Source organism: Cryptomeria japonica, chromosome 1 (assembly GCF_030272615.1).
Source record: "Cryptomeria japonica chromosome 1, Sugi_1.0, whole genome shotgun sequence".
NCBI classification, from domain to species: domain Eukaryota; kingdom Viridiplantae; phylum Streptophyta; class Pinopsida; order Cupressales; family Cupressaceae; genus Cryptomeria; species Cryptomeria japonica.
Genome location: NC_081405.1, coordinates 400,501,957 through 400,526,770, shown reverse-complemented (window position 1 = coordinate 400,526,770; position 24,814 = coordinate 400,501,957). Strand labels below are relative to the sequence as shown.

At 42.1% G+C, this 24,814-nt stretch overlaps 1 protein-coding gene across 4 annotated transcripts in view; it reads left to right on the top strand.

Moving 5' to 3' along the window:
- The window catches only part of LOC131065711 (ATP-dependent RNA helicase eIF4A), a 166,680-nt gene that overhangs the window by 74,048 nt on the left and 67,818 nt on the right, over positions 1–24,814 (top strand). The window lies entirely within an intron of this gene.

Below are 24,814 nucleotides of genomic sequence, written 5' to 3'. Positions count from 1 at the left end.
TGTAATATTGTAATTCTAGCTCATTTATTGGTGAAGAGTAATGACATTATATAAACTTTTCAAGACGAAACTAATATGCCAGAAAAACTTGAAATAAGATATGATTCCTTTGAATTAGTGGAAAAACTACCTACCCTCTATCTCTCAACAGATTTTTCATGCTTTTATCTGATGTACTCTTGAGTCCCATTGACCTACTGTGGTCATCCATGGACATTATGATTTCTTTCCTTTTTAGCAGCCATTTTCTTTTCACTAATTCTGTACGACTTTCCTCCCCTACTTCTTGCTTCTTGCTGAAGAGATTGAATTTTCATCAATTGAGAAGACTATAGTCTACTCCTTATACCAGCAGCATCCAACACAAACTCATCCTTCTTTTGGAGCAGCGGCAGTGCCTGGAACACTACATTTTAGAAAAGAAAAACTCAAATGTCTTTCGGTGTCATGCATCTAGAACCATAGTTTACAAACTTGTAGAGTACTTAGGAAGTCATTGAGTACTTGTAGGAAATTTGTTTTGGTGAGTTTTCTCCATTTTTACTTCTGGAGGTTTGAGTGACAAGATTTAGTGCCAAACTTGTGTGAGTATTTGACAAGTTTAACGCCAAGTCTCATGAACACAGAATTCACAGAAAAATATGGTTCATATGTGGGATGAATGTTGGAAAACATTGAATTTTCTTCTTTATAAACCCCCATGCCTATGCATCTTCCTCACACAACATTTGAGAAACCTCGACCAAATTGGACTGAGTTTATAGCAGATTTGAGGATGTAATGTCCCCTTCTATAATCTGTACTGAGAATCAGAAAATTATAAAAAACTAAGTTTAGAGTTCACACCTGGTCAACTTAGAAACATAAGATTGACTCTAATTTTCCTGCATATGACATAGAAACATATGCAAATGTGCACATTCCTTTGATTCAAAAGTATGCAAGATTTACATTATGATATGAATTCCAATTTATATAAACCTGATGTTAGAAAAGGAGGATACTATGAGGACCACTTTAGAGTCTCTCTTCCCAAGGCCAAGAGAGGTTGTTTCCTTCAACCTTCTTGGTCCACTTGGTGACTCTAACTGATCTTCTTATATATCAACCTTCTTCATGGTTTACTTATCTTGTGAGTTTGGGATGAGGCTGTAACCAGGTTGCTAGACTCCTCAAGGTAAGTGCTCTCAAGGTCCTAGACACCTCTGGGGTCGTTCTAGGACAGCCAACTTACGAGTCTCTTCTAACCTCTCTATTACACCTCCATTCCCTCCCTCACAAGTGAGTACTGTGATTCTGATTTAAATACTTAATATTTTATCAGTATGTTCTTAATGTTTTGAGCATTCATGATTCGTTTATAGTCTTGCATATTATTACATACATCTTGTATTCATTATGAGAAGTTACTGAAATATCAATGGTTGGTCTGTGTAAGTTATTATTAATTTGTAAATTTAGTATATTAACCCGTTTATGATGTTGGGGCCATTTATTTGTAGATTACTACAATTATTAAGATTTATTCTTTTTGATCGTAATGCTGTAATAACTGATTACAGAAATGATCTCCTGTTACCGTAACCAGTATGCTGGAGTATTGTTGTGCTGCAAAGTATTTTCTGACCTGTGCAAATTCTCTTTTCTTTTTTTTCCTCGTTTTCATGAATGTGTTTGAGTCTTCATTTATACTTCTATCTCTTAAAGGTCACACCTTCTTTGATAAGTCATATCGTTCTCATTCGCATCAGTTCATTATACCAATAATACTCTTAGTGATTGCTGGCTACTTTAGCTGATAATTAAACTTCTTTTAAAGGTGGCGTCTCTTGGTAATTTTGTTTTAAGACTTGATCGATGTCATTAACCTTTTAATTCGTATCCATCTGTCATGACCATAATCAAATCGGATTTGTACATAATCGATAATCTGTTTATCATGATTGCTACCCGATTTACTCTTGATGTCGATTATACTTGTGTAGTTAGTCCAATCGATATTTTATTTATTGATTACAATATAGTTAAGGGGTGTCCATTGTAAATGATTTCTTTATTCTATTATGATCGGTGAACACGGCTAATCAATCGATGAACATAATGTGTGGAATCACTACCGCTTCTTCATCCATCGATTTCCATTCACTATTGTCATGCCACTAATCGATCTTTGTCCTCCATGGTTTAGCGACACTTACTATATTAATATCCGATGCTTGGTGACCTACGATCTTTGTATGAGTGGTTACTAATCTTGCTTGGCATCGATGCTCCATTATTTAGACAGTCAGCCTTTATCTGTCTTTGTTGTATTTGGGAATATGTGATCTCCATGTGGACTAATCGACTTAATGCTCTTCTTGCTCGATATGTTGATCCTTATCACTTTTGGAAAGGTGATGAACAATGAAATTAATGATAGAGTCATGATTCACATGTGTAAGATGGTCAATTAGCAAGGTCATCATTATGGCAGTATAAGCTTGGATGCTTGCGAGTCTTTATGTCTGGATGACTTGTGCATCCATTTCTTACTTGTTGTTATCCTTATCATTTCTTGGACAAGGGGATTTTCCCTATTACAAACTATACAACTATATAACCTAGTATTGATACTATATAAACTTTACTATTTTCTACTCTTAATTACTCAACTTTGGTTATCAAGGCTGCCTCCTTTGATCACATAATTGTTTATTGCTTCTTGATATTAGGTTGAAGATGGGGATAGCCCATTGGTTCACTTTTTTGGTCTAGTGTCCATGGTGGGGACATGACAAAGGAATTCTAGGTTTTCAGGTTTTTTTTTGCTAAGCATGTAAATTCTTCATCGCATATTTAGTTAGGTTTGTAAATACGATCTACAATTTTACATTCAATGAATTTGATTGATGTAAATCTTATTGGTTATTTATGCTAGATTTTTCTGTATGAAATCAGTGGGTTTTTTTTTTGATCAAAGGGCTTATGCTTTAGGGTAAAAAAATATTATTGTAGTTAAATCAAATATTGGCATTTCTATTCAATTACGTATTCTGTTTGAAATACATTTTGTATAAATTGTGTTTTATTTTTTCGTATTCGAATTGTTTTTTCACTATAATTGCAGGTTAGCATACAATGGCATTCAACTCTATATTTGTTTCAACATCAGCTAGTGGAAGCCATTTTGCTAGAAGTTATGACCTTGCTTGGAAATATGTCGCAATGGGACTGATATTGGGGAATGTGAAAAAGCCATGGAAAAAACAAACAAAAGATGTAGGGAATTCTCATGCTATTAGATGGGAAAAAACTTGAGACGAGGAGAACAAGTTGCCATGAAAATTGTAGACACCTAAAATGAATTCCTGCATTGCCACCATAATCACACAAGGTCTATCTTGTACAATCTACTTTTGGCTTTAATTAAATAAATGTCAATTGTTTAATCAACCAATCCAACTATTCTTTTAACAATAATTAAATAAACTATCATTACTTATTTAAATTATTTTGCCAATGCAAATTTTCTTCTAAAGTTCCCACTTCATAGGATGAATCACATCTATTTAATAAATCGATTATTCCCCCAATATTCTCCCATAAATTAAATTAACAATATTTATTTAATTCCTCTAAAATCTTCTCATCATTAATTGAACAAACATATTGGGTTTAATCAACTAATTAATCATTTGCACATTCCTCCACCACTTTGTTTAAAGTAAACAATGTCTATTTTGTTTAAGGCTTAAGTGCACAAGACTCCAAAAAATCCTTTTTCCCTTCTCACCCTCTCTCAAAATTGAGAAAATCTCCATTCTCCATCTTCCCAATCTTTTCTTTAATCACGTGCACAAATCACATGATGCCACTTGTAAGCCTCTCTCATTCCCTTTTAATCAGTTGCATCAATAACCTTTGATATGACGGACAATGTTGAAAGTGAATCCTCTTGCCAATTTATCAATTTTATAGTTTCTAGTCTAGGTTGTGTTGACGTGTCTAAAATCGCATTGCTACGACTTCATCCAGCCAACGAGAATAGAAATGCTAAGAATCCTATCCTCTCTTGAGATAAGGAAATCCCTAATGCTGTTTTAATTTGATCAATGGGGATTACCTCAATGTTTTGGTTGTCAGGACTTGATTGTGGGATAGCTTAGCGGTTTGATGTGTTTTGCTGGAAACACAAAGGGGACTTAAGGTTAGACGAAATCGGTTTTGAACGAGTTCCTTAAAGTTCAATAGTCCTATATCATCTGATTTTGCTTCTGATTGATACTATTTCAGCTTGATTGTATGGTTTCTTTGATTAAAAAAAAGGAAAAAAGAAAGGGAAAAGAGATAGAAAATATCTAATTAATCTAAGATAGCATATTCAGGAAGATAGACGGAAACATAAAAAAAAAATCAGATTTAACATTACCGGCTAATAAAGCACATGCAATCTTTGAAGGGAGTTGGATTTTCATGCTACTAAACATAAATACAGAATTTGACATCCATTCATTTGATGTTTAACAACCGAACTAAGCACATAAATGGGTTCAGACTAACCATGCAAGGGGGATGGCAATCAACCAATCCTTAATGGTATGAACACCAAGGTTTCTATCAAATATTATCCCAAAAAATACTATCTGAAAGTAAAATACATAACAAGAATATTAAATGGTGAAGAAGGAGACCATGCACTCACAAAGAAATAAGACAACTTTAATTTCCATTAATTTTGCATGAATTTTGCCAGAGTTTCAGCAACAATCTTAGACTTCTTACAAAAATAAGGGAAAACCAACCTTTTTAAATAGAGTTTCAAAACTTAGATGAATGGCCAAGATTAAAACAAAACAAGTGGCCCAGATTCATCAATACAACATAGTACCCATGCCCATAAATGGGAGGCAAAATATCAACAACCACCAAAAGGAGAAACAATAACTACCCAAAAAAGGTAATTAATAACTACCAAAAAGCTGCTCCAAAAAGTGCACATGCACGGAGCTCAAGATTTACAACTGTTTTGGTAGTTAGAAATGAACTTTATGGCCAAAAAGTTCTTTTTAAGATTTTAAAAGAATTTTGCACTTTATGAAAGCACTTTCTCCTTTTCTACTGTAGACCCTTTTTCTAGAAATTCATCCTCGCCGTGCAAATACTCTTTCCAAAGGTCCCGACCTGCTGCACGTTTTGCCCGAACATAGTCTTGAAATCTGATGCATAGATGGAACAACACCATGCTTTGAGGCATAGGAGGATGGCGTATTTTATATTGCATACCCTCCAAGTGGCGATCTACATGCTTTGAGCCATCCTTCCAGTCGGATCGATGAGCCTCAAAACATAAAATGTCTGAATGCAATCCATTGACAAACTCTAGGTCCTCTGTGGAGTATGCGACCTTATCAATTCTCAATCTATCCTCCCAATCTGGTTGCACTTGGTCATCGGAAAAACTATTTTTCCAGCCCAGAACCATTGATTGGAGGATCCTTCCACCAAGATCCCTCATGTCTTTCAAGATTTCCTCGCATTCCTCCTGCTCTTTATTAATGGTATCTTTTCTTTCATTCTTCATCGTGGCAGTCCAGTACCATTCTTTAAAGATGCTGATGTCATAGGGATCTAGGATAGCGGACAATGTGGGAATCTGCGTGTGGGTCCAAAAAAGAGCCCTCATGAGGGGGAGAATTGTACCAACCACCTCATGAACCCTGAGACATTCCCACTTTACCTCTTCAATGATCTGCTCTCCTTTTTCTTTGATGTCCCAAATCCATTCCTTGACAGCTTTCCTTTACATCTTCAATAATCCGCTCTCCTTTTTCTTTGATGTCCCGAATCCATTCCTTGACAGCTTTGGCGGTATCACGTACTCCTTCAAACTCTGTTGTAGTCCTTTGTGCCAATGCCAATGGGGGGACATGGGAATCAGGGGCATGTTGTAGTGGTCTTAGTAGGTGATCGATATACCCCTCAGCCTGCTCAACACGAACTCGGTACATGTTTCTATTAGCAGAGATTTCGTCGAGTTGCTTGAGCATATCTGCATGGAATCCTTGAACTCTTCCCTTTCTTGCTCTTTGGTGGCTCGCCCTATCGGGATGGTTGCAATGCTATAATCGGCCAATGCAATTTGACTTGCTGGCTTATCGACAGGCAGGGTAGCGATATGGATGGTGCGGTTCCTCTATTCATCCTTGGTGATCCGGGAGTAGGTCTTGGGCTTTTTCTTTCCTTTGGACTTTGTTTCCCCTATGCGGGAAAAAATATCCTCCAAGTTGATAGGTGGCTTGATGGCTGCCTTCCGGTGTGCACGAGCAACTAACCAGTCTTGAGGAATGGTTTGCCCGGATGTTATGGCCAAATTTCCACTTTGCTCCTTAGAGGTTTCAATTGGCTCATTGCCTATTTGCAATTGATCTGTCATAGAAGGAACAAATGCAGTATCCAACCCTTTACTTATAGCTGAGTTCTCCCCTACCTCACTAAACAACTGTCAGGTATCCCCTTGTGATGGTTGCTCTTCAGTTTTGTCGGGCTCGTGGGTCTCATCTGCCTTGCGTTCTCCTTCGACGGTGGTGTCATCTTTGCCGGCACTATTCAATTGTAATTCATGTCGACTCCCTTGGGTGAGTTCATGCATATCAGCCTCTTGATTAGGCGGAATTTCTCCTTCCTCAACTTGATTTCTAGGTTCACTAGAACCAATGATCCTTACCTCTGCATCTAGCTCATCTTGTGGCGGAGGATTATTAGCCTCGAATGCATCAACATCGCTCTGGGAGGGCGGAGCAGGTATATAGTCAAGCTCAACTACGTCATCCTCCGAACTAGGGTCCTTGGATGATGAACTGACCTCAGGCCTTCTAATAGGGATCTTTTCCTTTCTAGTTCTTTTCGATGCCCGAGTCCCTCTATTAGCTCTGGCTTTCTTCCTCTTTTCGGGTTTCTCAACCTCTTCCTTCCGTGCACTTGAGGTTCCCCCATCTTCCGAAGATTGGGAATCGAGACTGCCCATCATATGATATGTAAGTTGAATTCCTTCATGGGTTAGTCTCTCAATCTGCTGGTGTAACCAATGATTGGTGTACCTTCTTGGAGCTGCCATAACTGCCTCAAAATCAGTAATCGGATCCTGAGACCAATCAATGGCCGATAAGAGGTACTTTACTGCCTCAAACTCCTGGACCTGCAAGCAATTGCCAGAATCTGTCACTTGATCTGGGACCCAACGATACTCATAAAGCCGCATCTGCTGGACACTTAGCCTAGAATACTCACGCCATCGGACCTCATAGTCATTGGAACAATTTCTCCAACAGTCCTCAATTGATTCCTTTGCTCTGTAGCACCTGCCATAGGCTCTTTTTGCCAAATTGTCATGATCAAAACATTTCTTTGGGAAATTTTCCTGTAGGCCATAAGATGCTAATTCAACAAGTGACTCATCGGCTTGCACTGAATTTTTGAAATGCACATCGAGGCTACCCAAAATCATAGGGAAGGTGAATCCGGACTGTTTCTTATCTCTGAGTAAGCTGCCCGTTGGATGTGCTTGCCTTGCAACTTCCATAAGAGCTACTTTGTCTGTCGGATAGCGTGGAAGCAGAATGGAGCTCCCTCAAAGCCGGCTATCCTGATATAGGTGAACCTAGGGAATTGAATAAACCAGGCGCCGTACTTTTGTACCAAAACGGTAGCCTGCTCCGAGAGCCTTATGTGCAATCTCCCCCGCATCAACCTGACTAGGCGCATTGTAAAGGCGTCATTGACACGCTCATATTGACCAATTGCATAAGCAGCGTTGTTCTTTTCCCTCTGAGCTATGTCATAGTAATGTAATTGAGGATAGCAGTCGTACACCTTGACTTGATTTGGGCCGTTCCTGATTTCACCCTTCTTGATTAATCCTATCAGCGGCTGGTGTCGGGCGAACATATAAACCAGGTAGGAGGTCATGGTGAAGTACTTCTTTTCTTCAAGTTCGACCAACTGTGTATGGATATTATCATTGATGATTTGAGCCTAGTCGAACTTGTATTTCCCAACAAAGACTTGCTCAGTAAAGTAGAACATCCACTCTTCAAAAAAGTTAGACTGAGGGAGTCCCATAACCCGACTGAGTAAGGTGACCATATCACCATGCTCGTTATGAAAGTCACTTTTGGGGGTCTTTTTACTGATTCTAATACTTAGAGGCATACCATTCTTCGATTACCAATGTCCTGCATTTAGCAGGGTTCATGTCGTAAGCAACTTGTGCTTCATCTATGGTTGTAGCAATGGGATTATCTGGAAATGGGATGTCAAATGCATCCCTGTTAGTAGCCTTCGTGGTTCAGGTGGTAGCATATGGAACATCAATATACAATGCACAATACCAAAGTATCACAATTCATTCATTAACATGGAACCAATAGCGCACAACCCAGTATACCAGAATAGATTTGCATAACACAGGTGTATATCATATTCATCTCCCAATACCACGTTCTTACAATGTGCTACAAGTTTACAATATAAAGAGTTCGCGGTTGGTTAGGCCACCAATCGTCCGACAACTAACTACCCACAGAAACAACTTAATACTATTATTTTCTATTAAAGCATTAAAAAGCCTTATTTACTAATTACTGGCTTACATCATCCCCCCCCAAAACTTGTTCGTCTTCCAGACGAACACTACAGCAATTAAACAAGAAATATCTACTTAGAGGGACAAGAGGACGTCCCTGTTCCCGTAGTGGTCCATTCTCGGAGTATCTTCAGGTCCCTCTCAGCAAGAAGTTGCTTCTCTCGAGTGGCTTTCAGAAGCCTGAGTGCATCCATTCGGTCCTTCTCGGAGGCAGCCAACTTCCGTTCTGTTTCGCATCGCATGGTTCTCTCTTGAACCATTTCTTGCTCCATAGCCCGGATCGTTTCTTTTAGCTCACTCTCTCGCTGAAGGGCTAAGGTATGGACTCCTTCCATTTTGTTTGCTTCCCAGGTCATCCTTTGGAGCTGTAAGAATGTAGCACGGAAGGTCTGCTCTATGGAAGTGAGAGCTCTCATTACTTTTCGATTACCTTCTGTATGTTCACTAAGGATCCGTGGTATTCCCCATTCTGCTATTATCTCTGGAATTCCCGTGTCGGGCCAACCTTGGTTCCTAATGTTCTCTGAGAACTCCCTCTCGCAGCCTTCTGTCATAAACGCCAGTAGTGCTTCCGCTGCTCTTACTATAGCAGGCATATCAGACCCTCGAGACTGATCTATCATCCTCTTCGTGGCTGCCCTCATTACTTCCAACTCGGAAAGAAAATTCTGCGCAACTGGTTCCCACTCTTGGATTCCCTCTGCTGGTGCTGGTGAGGACGTACTGTGCCCTTTTCCGATTCCTTCAATCCTCTGGCTCGCCTGCTGATCAGTCCCCAAAGATGGTGAAGGAGGTGGAACCTCTATGTCCATCTGGAATCTTGCTAGCAGGCTGTCTGCTTCTGTCTCCATGTCTGTTTCCTCAGTCCCCTTTCCTTTGTCTCCCTCTGGCTCTTCACTGTGTATTCCTCCTTCGGTATTTCCTACCTCCATGGTTGCAAGTGGGTCAGTTATGGGTGCTACTACCAATGCAACAGCTCTAGCCGCTTCTACGCCCCGGGTTGTGCTTATATGAAGGGTGTGGGCTCCAGCCTGTCCCCGCAAATCTACTAACTGAGATGGGGTCCCTGTGACTCCAGTTACCAAATGTGCCGTGGTGGGAATCTGTGCTGGTTCGAAGAGTACCTTTTTCCTTACTCCCCATCCTGGTACGACTGGTATGCTCTCCATACGGCTCTCTGTCCCTACCTGCCGTGACCCTCCTACGTGTTCTCCTTCCTGTTCCCTGCCCATTGGCTCCATCCTGAATTCTCCTTCATCTTCTTCTGAAGAGGATATGTATGTTTCTTCTCCCCTTGTATCTACCTCTTCCTCATAATTGTTGTCTTCTTCTCCTCCATCTTCTAAGTTTCCTGCCAGTTCTAGCCTTGCTTTTTTCTTTGGTGTTGTCTCTGTGGTTACTGTAAAAGTGTCCAGGTGTAGCCAATAGTACATGGCCGGCTTGTAGGGCTCCACCCGGCTTGAGGCCACAAATCCTCCTCTGTTTTCTAACGCCACTTGAGTTCTCAATGCTTCCAAGAAGAGGGCAATGAGGTGATGGGGCACGTATAGGGTCTTGTGTTTGAGGAGCATGGCTTCCTTCACACGGTCGGAAAGGACTCTGCCCAAGTTATAAATTTTGCCATTATTCAATCCGTGCATGAGGCGTAGCATCCATATTGCAACATCGGATGCTCGGCTTGCTGCTGTTAACTTACTCTTTATGATATCCAGGACACATCTCCATTCTGGTGAGGTGAGGTACGATTTCTTCAGGCCCCTTCTATTGCTATTCTGCCATAAATTGTTCCATTGCTCTTCTGTGAGTGCGTCGCCGCAGATATGCTCCAGTAGCAATTTCTTTTCTTCTGTAGGCATTTTGGCTGATGGTTTCATAGCTGAATCACCGCTACTGGGAATGCCGAAAACTTTGCTGAATTCTTTGGGTGCATAAGAAATGACCACTGTTTGTCCCAAGTAGTCAATTACTGATCTCTGTCTGTCCTGCTCATATCCATGGACCATGGCACGCAGTATAGGCTCGAATTCTTTTAGGTTGAAGATGGGCATGAAAATGATTTTGTCAACTTCTGCTTGCTTTAATGAACTTTTTAGGGGGTGGTCCTCCTCATTGTTTTCCCACCACTTCCTGCACTCGCTTCCAATTACTCCTTCGAACGTGACATTCTCTACATTCACCTGTTCTGATGCTCTTTCTTGGCTTTTCTTGCTGATTCCTAGCATGGTCATTGCTTGCTTGTTAGAAGTGCTAGCTTTGTAATTTATTTCATAACTTCCCTTTTTAGGGTTGCCATGACTCCCTTTCACCATCTTGTGCGTGTATGGTGATGTACCCGAGGGCTGTGGGCCTATACGCTGTGACTGAGGCTGAGGTGTCGTATAAGCTGGTGGTTGCGTGCTTTTGTTTCTAAGTGCCGCCCCTTTTTCGCTGCTGCTCCGTGTTGTGCCGCTGGTGCTGTGTCCTACGCCCCAGCTCCCTCGTACGCCTTCCTTTGCCTTGCTGCGTACCTTACCTTCCTCCCCGCTGCTTACTCCTTTCACGCGGCCGCCTTCCTTCCAGCCGCGTACGTCTTCCACACGGCCCTTCCTGCTGCGTACGCCTTCCACGCGGCCCTTCCCGCCGCGTACACCTTCCACACGGCTGCCTCCCTTCCCGCTGCGTACGCCTGCCTTCACGCCGCATACGCTCCTCTCCCCGCGGCTTCCTTCCTTCCCACCGCGTACGCCCTTCTCCCCGCTGCCTTCCTTCCTACCGCGTACACCCTTCTCCCCGCGGCTGCCTTCGTTCTTGCCGCGTACGCCTGCCTCCCCGCCGCTGCGTACGCCTCCTCCTTCCACGTGAACGCCTTCGTCCTCGTGTTCGCCTTCCTCCACGCGTACTCCTTCCTCCTCCACGCATACGGTCCCCTTTACTCCGTCGTGCGCTTGTCTCTCCTTGCTGCGTGTTCTTTCTTCCGCCCTGTGTAACCCGCGTACGCGTACAATATGTTTCTTGTGCGTGTCCTCCGCCTTCTTATTGTTTTCTTGCGTTATTATTTTTACTTTTTTGGTTTTGTTTTTTGATATTTTGCCTTGGTCTTTTATTTTTAAATACTTCTGCCTTAATTTTTTTCTTATTTTCTTTCTCTCTCCGTCCTCCTCTCTCTTCATTTTTTCTTTGTGCCACTTTATTTCTGTTTGAAAATTGGCTATTTTATTTTTTTCAATCACCACCATTTTAATGGTCATCATATTAATGGCTATGGACTCCCTTTCTCTGTAGATCTTTAGTTTTGATCCATTTACTAGATCTTTGATGGGGCTATCCTCCAGGTTGGACAATTTAATAGCTCCATTTTTTCCCACCTCCCTTACCTTGTATGGCCCTAGCCATCGAAGTTTAAATTTACCTGGTCGGAGTTCATTCCGACCATTGTACTTGAGTACCAGCTGTCCTGGCGAAAACTTCATCCGCCTTAGATGTTTATCATGCCAAGCTTTCCTTCTGTTCTGAGCCACTTCTATGGCCCATTGGGCTATTAGGCGGCGCTCATCTAATTTTTGTAATGTCATAAGTCGTTCCTTTAGGCTTTCCTCATCCCCCCATCTGTTCTGTACCGCTATCCGCAAGGTTGGTACAGTGTATTCTACTGGCATTACTGCCTCCTGTCCATACATAAGCTGAAAGGGGGTGTGTGTAGTTGTCGCTTTGTACGTTGTTCGGTAGGCCCACAATACTGCTGGTAATCGCTCTTCCCAATCTCCTTGCTCTACTCCACACGTCTTGTAGAGAATAGATACTAGTACTTTGTTGGTGGACTCCGCTTGGCCATTCGCCCTGGGATAGTATGGACTAGATAATGTGTGGAAAATCTTGAGTTCTGTTGTCATATTGCGTATCACTTGATTGACGAAGTGTACCCCCCTATCACTGGTGAGTTGCAAGGGTATTCCGAACCGGGTCACAATGTGTTCATATAGGAACTTGGCGGTGCTCAAGGCTGTGTTGTCGGGTAAAGCTCTGGCTTCGGCCCACTTGGTGAGGTATTCTGTAGCCACCACAATGTAGTGGCATCTATGTATTTTGCTTGTCCTCATAGGTCCTACGAAATCCAGTCCCCATCTTTCGAACAATTCCTGTGGTTGGGACGGGAACAGGGGCATGAAGTCTCGTTTGAGTGGCTTACCTGCCCTTTGGTAGGTGTCGCAGCTGGTCACCCATTCCCTCGCATCCGCATAAAGTGTAGGCCACCAGAGCCCTGCTAACAAAATTTTTCGTGCCGTGGTATCTGGCCCCATATGTCCTTCGGCTAGTCCTTCGTGAGATTCTCTTAGGACTCCAGGAATTTCTTCCTCTAGGACACATCTTCGCAGGATACCGTCCGGACCTAGTTTATATAGGAGCCCGTGGATCAACTGGAACGTGGTACTTTTTAGTGCGAGCTTCCTTCTCTCGCTTGGGCTCATGTCACTTGGAAACGTTGCTATAGAAAGATACTGCCCGAGTTTCTCGTACCAGGAAGGTAACACCGCTATCTTGAATAATTGGCCATCAGGGAAATCTTCGCTCACTCCTCCTTCTCCTGGCTCCCCGAATTTTATTCTAGACAGATGGTCAGCCATTACGTGACTTTTCCCTGGTCGCACCACGACATTGAAAGTAAATTCCTGAAGCAAGATCAACCATCGGCTTACTCGTCCTTGAATAACTGGTTTGTTCACCAGGTACATGAGTGCTTGGTGATCCACAAAAAATGTGAATGGGGTGGCCAAAAGATAATGGCGAAACTTCTGCACTGCATATACCATTCCCAAGGCTTCCCTTTCCGTGGTGCTATAATTTCTTTCTGCTTTTGACAGTAGCCTACTAGCAAAATATATTGGGTGGTCTAAGCCTGAGGATCCCGGTTGCGTTAAGATGGCTCCAATTGCAAAGTTAGAGGCATCCACATGTACATGAAATTTATTCTCCCAATTTGGGTAAGCCAAAATAGGTGCACTTACCAATCTGGTTTTGAGTTCTTGGAAGGCTTCGTTCTGCTCCTTGCCCCACACAAATGGTTCCCCTTTCCTTGTTAGGCGTTCAAGTGGAAGGGACACTTCTGCAAATCCTTTAATGAACCGTCGGTAGTACCCAACATGGCCAAGGAAGGATTTGATCCCCGTAACATCTGTTGGGCTATCCATGTCTAGAATAACTCTGATCTTATCTGGGTCTGTGTTTAACCCTGCTTTACAGACTATGTGGCCGAGTAATCTCCCCTGTGGCACTAGGAACCTACATTTCTTGGGATTGAGTGCCAATCTTGCTCGTCGACATCGGTCCATGCATTCTCCCAGTATCCTCAAATGGTTTTCCTTATCACTATATACTGACCAGTCGTTCAGGAAGGCCTTGAAGTTCCCAGTGGCCATTTTATCAAAGATGTGGAGTATGATCCTCTGGAAAGTGGCTGGGGCGTTGCATAGCCCAAATGGCATACGGTTGTACGCAAAAACTCCATCTTCCACAATAAATGTGGTTTTGTGTTTGTCCTCCTCCACAATGCTGATTTGGTTATAGCCGGAAAAACCGTCCATGAAGGAGTAAATCTCATGCCCTGCTACCTCTTCGAGGATGCTATCAGTAAACGGTATCGGAAACGGGTCCTTAATGGTTACCGCATTTAAGCTTCTGAAGTCCACGCAAATGCGGATCTTGTTTCCTTCCTTTTTCAGGGAGATAACAATGGGAGAGACCCATTCACTAGTTTGCACTCGGAAAATGATCCCGGCGTCTAGCATTTTTTCTATTTCTTCTTGTACCTTGGCCGCATAGTTCTTATTCATGTGATAGGGGCGTTTCCGCACAGGTCTTCCCCTTCCATCAAAGGTATTCGATGTATGCATAGTTCCGGTGGTACTCCCTTCAGATCTTTATAAGTCCAGGCGAACACATCTTTATACTCCAAGAATATCTTAAACGCGGCTGCCTTTAGTACAGGGTTCCAATCATCTCCGACCATTATCACTCTTGGGTCCTTTTCATCCCCCAAGTTGGTGCTCTGAACCTTTGGTTCCTCGTATTGTACCACTTCTTTCTCAAATTGGTGTGCCGGTGTGCTGTCTACTTTTGCCCCTCCTTCCTCGTATTCCGCAAATTGTGGCGGGTAGGTGCCATCGTTTCCTAACTCGAGGATTTCCAATACATTGCACTCTGGTTGGAAGATCTCATAATCTTCCATCTGCCAATGGAATAGTCCACTTAGAGAACTTGTTTCGTCTTCTGAGCAATTACCGAGGCGGAGCACCCCTTCTTCATTGGGCTCTATCTCGCCTTTTTCCCTTATGGTATTTCCCTCCGAGTCAGAATCTGAGGCCATTTCTTGACTCACTTGCTGGTTTCGCAGATCAGTGACATATTTGTTTCCCTCACTTTCAATAGAAAGGGTATTTTTTTCCAGTTGTGATCTGCTTTGGCCGTGACCAGCCATCCTCTTCCCAAAAGTGCATCATATCCTTTCCGCTCCAATGATATGACCATGAAATCTAAAAAGAAGTGTTGTGTCCCGATAGTTACCTTTTGGCCCATAAGCGTGCCCAATGGTTTGATGCCATGCTGATCGGCTCCTACGAGGTGGAAGGCTGGCGGCCAGAGTGTCGGTCTCCCCAAGGTTTTCCATGTCTCCTCAGGTAGCACATTTACCGCAGACCCTCCGTCCACGATGGTGTTAGTAAGTTTGAACCCGAGAATCTCCATTTCTACTACGGCTGGTGTCCTGCCTACCCCTACTGTCATCAACATAGGATCATTAGTCTCCTTTGCGTGGTTCCTTCCTTCCATTTCCTCCTTGTGGTTCAGCATCTTCCCCTCCTTCCTGGTCTCCTCCACTTGGTTTATAGCTATCCGTAGTTGTGGTAGTGTTTGCAACAGATCCACTACGCGGACCGGCACTGTGGTTTGCAGTAGCTGTTTCATTATGGTTGTTTCGGAGTCGGTTCGTATGGTGTCGGTGGTTTTGTCAGGTGCTGGCTTTCTCCATTCCTCACTCATTTCCCTTTCTACTTCTCTTTGTGCCTCTTTTAGTCTTCCCTTCTCTGTTCCTGGGTCAGGGTATATTAGTTTCCTTGTATGAGATCGGGTAATGGCTAGTACTTCTGGGCACCGTGTGTCTAGTTCCGGTCGTACTACCTCCAACATGTTCACTCCTTTCTGTCTTGGACATTCCGTATCTTCATGGTTGCCCGGTCCACACCATTTGCAGAGTAGCCCTCCTTGCCCAACACCACTCTGGCAGTTGCGTGCAAAATGGCCCCATTCGTTACATCGTCGACATTGTATCATGGGTCTTCCTTTTGCATCGTATTGGATGCGACCCCGTGGTGTATTATTATTGCTGCTGTTGTTACTCCCCCTTCGGCTGGTCCTATAGACGCCTGGTGACGCATCTGGGTTTGTGTTCTTGGTGGGTGTAGTGGGTGGTGTTGCTTGTTCTTGCGTATAAAGTACCTGGGCACTCTTGGCCTTCAAGTTGTAGGGGCATTCCTTAATAGCATGTCCCAACACTTGGCAGATGTCACAAAAAGCTTTCTTTGGACAAATGGTTTTTGTGTGTCCCTCTAGTTTGCACTCTGTGCACCAGAGGTCTCTGCCCTCCCTACTTTCTTCTTTTTGCGTTCTCATTTCCCGCATCATCCGTCTCATATCCTTCCTGAGTGCTTGTATCGTACGTGACTCCTCCTCGCTCTCCTGATCACTACTATCTTCATCGTCGCTTGTACGCTTCTTGCCCTTTGATGTCTTGTTCTCACTTTCAATTTCCATGGCTCTATTGTTGCCTCCATGAAAGTGGATGGGGGTACTACCTTCATCTTTTTCCGCAGTGATGGTTGCAGACCCTCAATAAACCATCGCTTCTTTAACCCGTCGGTCGGGGTATTATCCATTTTGCCGATTAATTCTTTTAGTTTGCGGTAGTAGGACCGTACCGTCTCACTCTTGCCCTGTTTGGTGTTGTATATTTCCGCGACGATCTCGTCATCGTCCCGCAGTAGCCGAAACTCTTCCTCAAATGCCTTAGCAAGTCTTTTCCAGGTATCCTTTGAAGTGGTGGGTAGGTCCGTGTACCAATCAATGGTAATACCCCGCAGGGTGGCTGGAAATGCTTTTAGCCAGTTATCCTCATCATCCTCGCCATTGGCCTGCCATATGGTGACACAAGTTTTACAGTGGCGAGCGGGATCCTCCGATCCTAGTCCATTGAATCTGGGGAGTTTCTGTTTTTCGGAGTTATGTGCCATCTTCCGTGTACTTCCCAAGTTGTCCTGAGAATTGTTGGATGACTCGGTTGGCGCAGTTGTTTCTTCCCAATTATCACTGCTACCTAATACCTCTGGGCTGTTGTGACTCTTGTCCCACGCTTGTGTATGTTGTCGAGAACCTTCCGCCACGCTCCCTCTTTCTTCCACTATCTTGTAGAGTTTCAGGCGCCTCTCAAGTTGTTCTTGGATCCGCAGGGATCTTCTTACTATGTCTTCTTGGTTCCCTTCTTGTTCCTCCGGGGCTTCTCGGTTTCGATCTTTGTTTAGTGTATTTGGCATTAATTTTTGGAATTGCGGCGGTTTCGTCGTTGTGTATAGTCCCTCTGTTCTTCTTCCCTTTGATTCCTTTCTTTATACTGTTGGAGCACTTGCTGCCTGTGTTGCTCCCTTCGTGTGTGCTCTCGTTCCTCTTCACGTTCCACTAGTACACGTGCCAACAACCTTGGAAGGCTACCTAGGAGATCATGTACTGCCTGGTTCACGTTGAGTTCCGCCTGTACTGTATCAGCCGAGACAGCGCTCAGTTCCGCTTCTTGCTGTACGTACCGGTCCACGGAAACGTCCCACGCGTGAATCAGGTCCTGTGTGAACTGATCCTCCCTGGTTACTTCCGTGTTATCTTCTATGTCACTGTCTGTCACCAGGATATTTTGGTCGAATGGACGACCCATTATACTTCCATCCCGCCAGCTTTCCCTCCTCAGACCTTCAAATTCGACTTAGGCAACGGCGCCAAAATGTTAGTAGCCTTCGTGGTTCAGGTGGTAGCATATGGAATATCAATATACAATGCACAATACCAAAGTATCACAATTCATTCATTAACATGGAACCAATAGCGCACAACCCAGTATACCAGAATAGATTTGCGTAACACAGGTGTATATCATATTCATCTCCCAATACCACGTTCTTACAATGTGCTACAAGTTTACAATATAAAGAGTTCGCGGTTGGTTAGGCCACCAACCGTCCGACAACTAACTACCCGCAGAAACAACTTAATACTATTATTTTCTATTAAAGCATTAAAAAGCCTTATTTACTAATTACTGGCTTACAATCCCCAATGGCCTTAGGTGTGAAATCAGCTAGCACCATATTTTCTAAAACCACTAGCCTGGTCTCTGGCTGATAATGTCGGGCAGCCTCAACTACTAGCTCATAATTCTGCATAGATGGAGGGAAACCTGCTACCTGAGCGATACCACTTTCCATCATCCGCCTAGGCTTGCCATAGGTGTTAGGAGAATATACCTGGTCTCTGAAGTCCTAAATGTCTATGTGGCCTAAATCAGTATCACCTATGTTTTCCCATATGCTCCGGACTTTTGACTCCCTCAGTCCTCCTCTCTCGTACTGGTACTTCATCTTCTCGCCTTTATGGGGAATGTCGGATTTAGAGACCCAAGATGTTCCGATTGCACGAGGCGTCTTTGAGGATTCTACCGCAGATTTAGGCATTTATCCTGCACAACCAGACGCGGATTACGAGACGAGATGAAGGAAACAAACAGGTTAGTCAAAATAGAGGATGATGCTAACACATAAGGATCAACGGGAAAACTGAAATTTGAAGAAAGTACGATGCCTTAGCAAAAGAGCCTGATTAATTAGGAAGTGAAATGCTATTAAGCTCTTTGTTTAAAATTTGCTACTTGGCTGCGGTTTAGGGCTCGGGTGCCTTAATGATTGCCAATTTTGCACTCGAAGAAGAGTTTTGCCTAAGTTTAATTTTTTCAAAATGTTCAAAATTGCTCTAAGTCTGAATTTTGCCTTGCAAGGTTAATTTTGGCAGGCTTTGCTGTTGCGCTACGTTCAATGTTTCAAATAGATGACCAATTTTGCATAAATAATGATTTTAAAGGAGACAAAAACGAACTTGCCTGGCGAACAAGGTGTTTATCCTGTGATCTCTCCAAACTTCGGGTTTAGAAAAGCTTTGTACAAATTCGGCCTGCAAGGTCCTTTTGCAAACTTTGAAAACACCTTCCTTGCGATTTTTGGACTATGGAGGGGTTTTGTAAATTGTGCGGGTCTAATACCTCTTCCTCATGTGATTTCCGGCTGGGAAAGGTGCTTAGCAAAGCCCTTTAAACTAAAACACCTTACCTTACTTCGCATTTTCGGAATTCGGAGGGTTTTTGCGAACTTCAAATTAGAAAAACTCCCTACCTCTCCTTTTGCAATTTAACTTTGCCTGTCCAATTTCGGGCTTGAAGACTAAAATGCAAACTTTCAATCCCCCTTCACGTGATTTCCAATTTCATCGATGCTTGCCCATTTTCGGGTTAGGAAGTCTATTTGCAAGTCTAACGCCTTCCTATTTATTGCGATTTTCACTCTCTTTGGCGATTTTTGGGGCAAAATGGAGTTTTGCAAACTTGGAAATCGCCTTCCTTTCTAACTTGCGAAATTCGGCCAAGGGAGGCCTTTGCAAAGTTACGCTACTTACATGTTATGTCGGGTTTTTCGGCCAAAAGACATTTTTGAAAAGTTTTACCTCATACGCCTTCAGTTATACTTTGCGCGATTTCGATGTTTGCCCAATTTCGGGCCAAAGAGACGAAATGCAAACCTAACCTTTCGGCTTCCTAGGCGTGTTTGAAAAGTTTGTGAATTATAACGTCTTCACTTTGATTGGCATTTTCGGGCCATGAGGCCCTTTTGCAAGGTTTTGTAATTTCGCGATTTTAGCGCTTTACTTTTTTTTAACGCCTTAACTTAGCATTTTCGGCTCATGGGGCTCTTTTGAAAAGTTTCACTTAACTTGCATTTTTGAGCTGGGCGTTACTTTTGAAAAGTTTCTAGATGTTTTAACTTTTTGCTCTGATTTGGCGAAAGTTGGCCTAAAGGGGAGTTTTGAAAAGTTTCACTTAACTTTAGCGTTTTATCCTCTATGCCTCGAAGTTCGGCCTAAATGGCCCTTTTGCAAGCTTTTTAAAGTTTTGTGCTTTTCTCCAATTGGCGAAATTCGGCATAAAAGGCCATTTCGCAAGGTTTTTTAAGTTTTGACGTTTTACCCTCTTTGTTCGGCAAACTTCGGGCGACTTGGGTTCTTTGAAAAGGTTTTACAATTTTCACGTTTTCACTTAGGCCCCCGAAAATCGGCCCGAAAGGCCCTTTTGAAAAGGTTTTTACAATTTTCATGTTTTACCTTTATTTGGCGAAAATCGGCCCCTTGGGGAATTCTTGAGGAATTTTGCAAACTCTTGAAACTTAGGCGCTTTCCTTCAATTGGCGAAATTCGACCCAAAAGGCCATTTCGCAAGGTTTTGGAATTGACACTCTTGCCTACCTAGCAGACTCTCAGGCTTTTAAACTAGGTTTCCCTTGGATTGATTTTGAGTATTCAAGATGCGAAACTCTCCGCGCAGAACTCCCAGGCCATGCGACTTAAAATCCAAATATGCCCTTACTTGATGACCACAAAGCCTATTGCTTCACCAGTTCCTGGATCCCAACAAAAGGGACGGCGGACAAAAATCAAAATTCGAAACTCAGCAGGACGAAGGCTGAAAACCAAAGAGGGGGACCCTGTCGGCGACAGGGAGTGTGTGCAACGCACAACATGTTGCTCTGTAACCATGTTCGCAAGATTATTTGCAGATAAAGAATGAATATTACAGTCGTTCATCTCAGTATCTGCTGGACGAAAACCCTCTTTGGGAAGTTCAATTTTGATGGTGGGGGATCTACCCTAGCTAGCAATTTGGTGGAGTCACTCAGATTTCGTAGTTGCATTCAATGATTGTAGCTTCAGGAATTTTGTGAAGTCTTTCAAAGACAAATTTCAGTGTTTATTGAGGGATTGTTAAGGCAATTTTTTTAGGATGCCATTCCTGGATAAGTATTGCAGTTTCATTTATTTGGGAATTTTTAGGCAAGCTGACTTTATGCTATCCATAAGTAATGCTATGTTTAATGATTAATATTACTTTGGTTTGAGTTGAATGCCATTCTTATTTTATTCATCTTGATATTATTGCGAGTCGAATTGTTGGAGAATGAGGCAAATATTATTTGGCATGGCTTTTAAGGATAATAGGGATTGCTGACGCGAGGGCTTTGGAGACCTTTGAGTTGGTTGATTGGCAATATCCTTAGCAGTGACAGACATAATTTACTCAGGGGTTTGGGTTACTTGAATGTATGATAAACTCTTATTGCTGGGTGCTAACCCTTTGACCAGGTCGTGGATGGAAGAAGCCTAGTTCGCTGGTGTTTTAAGCACTAGGGTTGAAGTATTATCTGCTAAGTGAAATATCACCTTTCGTTGAGTCTTGATGATTAATATTGGAGAGTTGAGCTACATTTCAGGGTGAATATCTGCCACCTTTGGATGTAAGATTTGACTATATTTCTAGGGGTCATGGGTTCTGCCATCTTCCTGCTGGAGCTGCCTTAATCTTGCTTGAATATTTGCTATCATCTTTTGGTTGAACGAAGAGGGACACCATTACTTCAGACTTGGGCCTTCCATGCTAGCACAGTAATCATCCCAATTGCATATGCTAAGGTCTTGGAGATTGTGAAGTGCATCAGGAATATGTGAATGCATCCATATTTTTATATGACAATGATTTCAGACTGATAATACTGACTGCTGGGTGTAATATGAGTAACAGAAGTAATGATAATAGCTTGGGAAGCATACAGTAGCTGGGAATGCCATTAATTCATCATTCATATTCAGTTTTAAGGAGCTTATTGCAGACCTTTTTCTGGGGTATAGGTTCTCAATGTAAAGGATATATAACCTCAATCTCTGCATGTGTTTGAAGAGCTGTATCTACAAAGAAATTAAGGTCAGATTTGAAAGCTTCAGTCATATTAATTCTTATCTGCGCTTCATGTATGAAGTTCTTGGAATACTTATTGCACAGTGATTTGAATCTGCATCTTTCTTTAGAGAGTTTTAATATATTTGCAACAAACATCAGAAAACTATTCAAACATTTTTCAAATCATTATCCTCATGACATCAAAACAATGAATGTTAAGAAGGAAAAAATCTACAGTCTGTTTGACAAAATTACACAAAGTCAAAGAGTGCAAAAAAAAATTGGGTTTAAATCAGGGGTGCAAATCTCAAATTTGGACAGGATTCACAGTTGCATAAATGGAGAAGTCAAGGTGTTGTTACTAGCTGCAGATTCCAGGAGTTCCTGATACAAATTTATTGGGATTTGCTAGAAATAATAAATCTGTAAGCATTGTGTGTGCGAGTGAGAAATTGATCAAAATTTGTAGTGGTGTGGCAATGATGAAACGAATTAAAAATCATGTAATATTCATTTATTGCTGAGTATCCCCAATCATACCACTCTAGAGCTCCCTAAAGGTTCTGCACCACTTTTAAAGTCTACAAGGAGGGGTTTTGGCATTCCATTGGATGCAAACAAGACTTGGTCAAATTTCAACACAGACTACACATGCATTTTTAAACCAAGTCACAATCTTTAATAAGTGGATAACAGCATATTAAGGTTGTCGTACAACACAAATAGTCTACCATACCATGTCTTTAAGCTGCTAAGCCCCATGAATTTTAGAGGGGTGTTGTACGGGTACCACATTTATACCATCCTAAGAAGGTCATACAAGTGATTTTAAGGGATGCTGATTGGTTTGTGATAAATCTGCAGATGAGGTATTCAGAAACACCTATGAAGGTTTGTGTTAATATATTTGGATGATATCCTGATTTTCAGTAGGAATTGAGAATAACATATGAGGCATCTTGAGGACGTTTTGAGCCTTTTAGAGAATGAGTCCTTGCATGTTAAGGAGTCCAAATGTGATTTTGGTATGATGGAGCTTGTCTATCTTGGTCACATTATCAGTTTAGAGGGAGTGAGCCTTGATCCTAAGAAGAAGAAGGCTATTGTTGAGTGGCCTACACCTACGAATCTCTCTTAAGGGATTCTTTGGTTTGTGTGGTTTTTACAAGAGGCTTATTCTGTAGCTCCACTTATAGACTTGACAAAGTAGGGAGCTTTTCAGTGGTCTGATTCAACACAAAGTGTTTTGAGCACTTCATATAGGTGATGTCTACATCCCCCGTATTGGTGATGCTAGATTTCTCCAAAACATTTGAGTTAGATTGTGATGCTTAAGGAGAGGGGATTGGTGCTGTTTTAATATAGGAGAAGCACCACATAGCATTCAAGAGTAGGAAATTAAGAGGTGTGGAGAAGATTTACTCCATTTATGACAAGGAGATGTTGGCCATCATGCATACCTTGGCTAAATTTAGACCATATCTAGTAGGGGGTAAATTCCTCATTAAAACGGATCTTTATAGCATCAAATATTTCATGAACTAGAAATATCTCAATGACAAGCAACAAAAGTGGGTTAGTAGACTATTGGCATACAATTTTGAAATTTTATATGTTAAGGGAAAAAGGAATGTAGTTGGTGATGCACTTTCTAGGAGGCCTTATTTGTGTTCATTGGTTGAAATTATTGCTGATTGGAGAGAGTTGATTTCAGCAGAGTATACTAAGGATTCTTGGGCACTACGAATAATAGAGGGGACTATCCATGATGATAGGTACATTGTGCTCAATGGGCTGATTATTTATAACGAGAGGATTCATTTGGTGCCTACTTCAAAGCTTAAGGTCAATATATTGAGGGCTTTTCATGATGCACCTATGGCTTGTCACCCTGGATTCTTCAAGACTTACAGGCATATCCGGGAGAGGTTCATATGTAAAGGACCTAAAAATGAAGTCCTCAAGTATGTTAAAGAGTGTCCCACTTGTCAACAGAATAAAAATGAGCACACTTACCCAGCTGGTTTGCTTCATCTCATATCCATTCCTAATAAAAAATGGGAATGTATCTCTATGGACTTCATCGCCGTGCTATCAAAGGTTATTGGGAAAGGATTGTATATATGTTGTAGTTGACAAGGTCACCAAATTTGCACACTTCTTTGCTATTGTTGCAACATATACTATGGCACAGGTAACTGACTTATTGTTTAGGTAGATTTTCAGATTACATAGGATGTCCAAGACCATAGTGGGTGATAGGGACAACAAGTTCCTAAGCCCCTTTAGGTAGAAGTTTTTCAGATTGAGTGGGATTGAGCTTACTACTAGCATTAGCCACCACTCGTAGACAAATGGACAGACAAAGATAGTGAACAAATGGGTGGAAGGTATTGTGACGTTTTCACACATCGCACCATTGCAATTAGGGACCCCCACTTTTTGCTTTTTAGGTAGTTGTTTTGTTAGTTTTCTTAGCTTGGTAGTAGTTTCTTGGGCCTCATTAGCCTTTCCTTGTGAGAAGAAATGATTTTTGTCAAGACAGGGTTGTGGAGGTGTGTGATATCAATCATATAGATGTTGTCAATGATGCTAAGCTTGCTGGGTCATGAATGTTGTCAATATGGCGAAAGTTGCTCAATATTGCAAAGTTGTCAAAGTTGTCGCAAGGTTGTTAGCATGGTGGAGAGTGGTTAGATATTGTAGAACTTGTCGAGTTAAGTTAGGCATTTGAAATGGAAAATTTACTTGTGATTTTTTTCAGGAATTGCAAGTATTTCATACAAGTCTTGCTTTACAATGTTGGAAATGATCACTACATTTTTTAAAGTGCAAAATGTTGTCGAAATGTCAAAGTTGTCATAATTTTGAAGATGTTGCTAAGGGGAACCTATGAATGTTGCATTTTGTGTTATTGTTGGTGTGTTTGAAAATGTACAGTTGCCATCAAACTCTGCCATACAATGTGCAACACTGGAATTGCAATACATGTCTCAAATGAGTGGGGAAATGCTTCTAAATCTGTGAAAGGAAAAGAGTAAAGTCAAAGATCTACATAATGTATAATCTTGTGAAAGTCCTATTATTTTTTGTGCCTTGAAATCTATGTGAGGGTTTTGAGCCCTTTT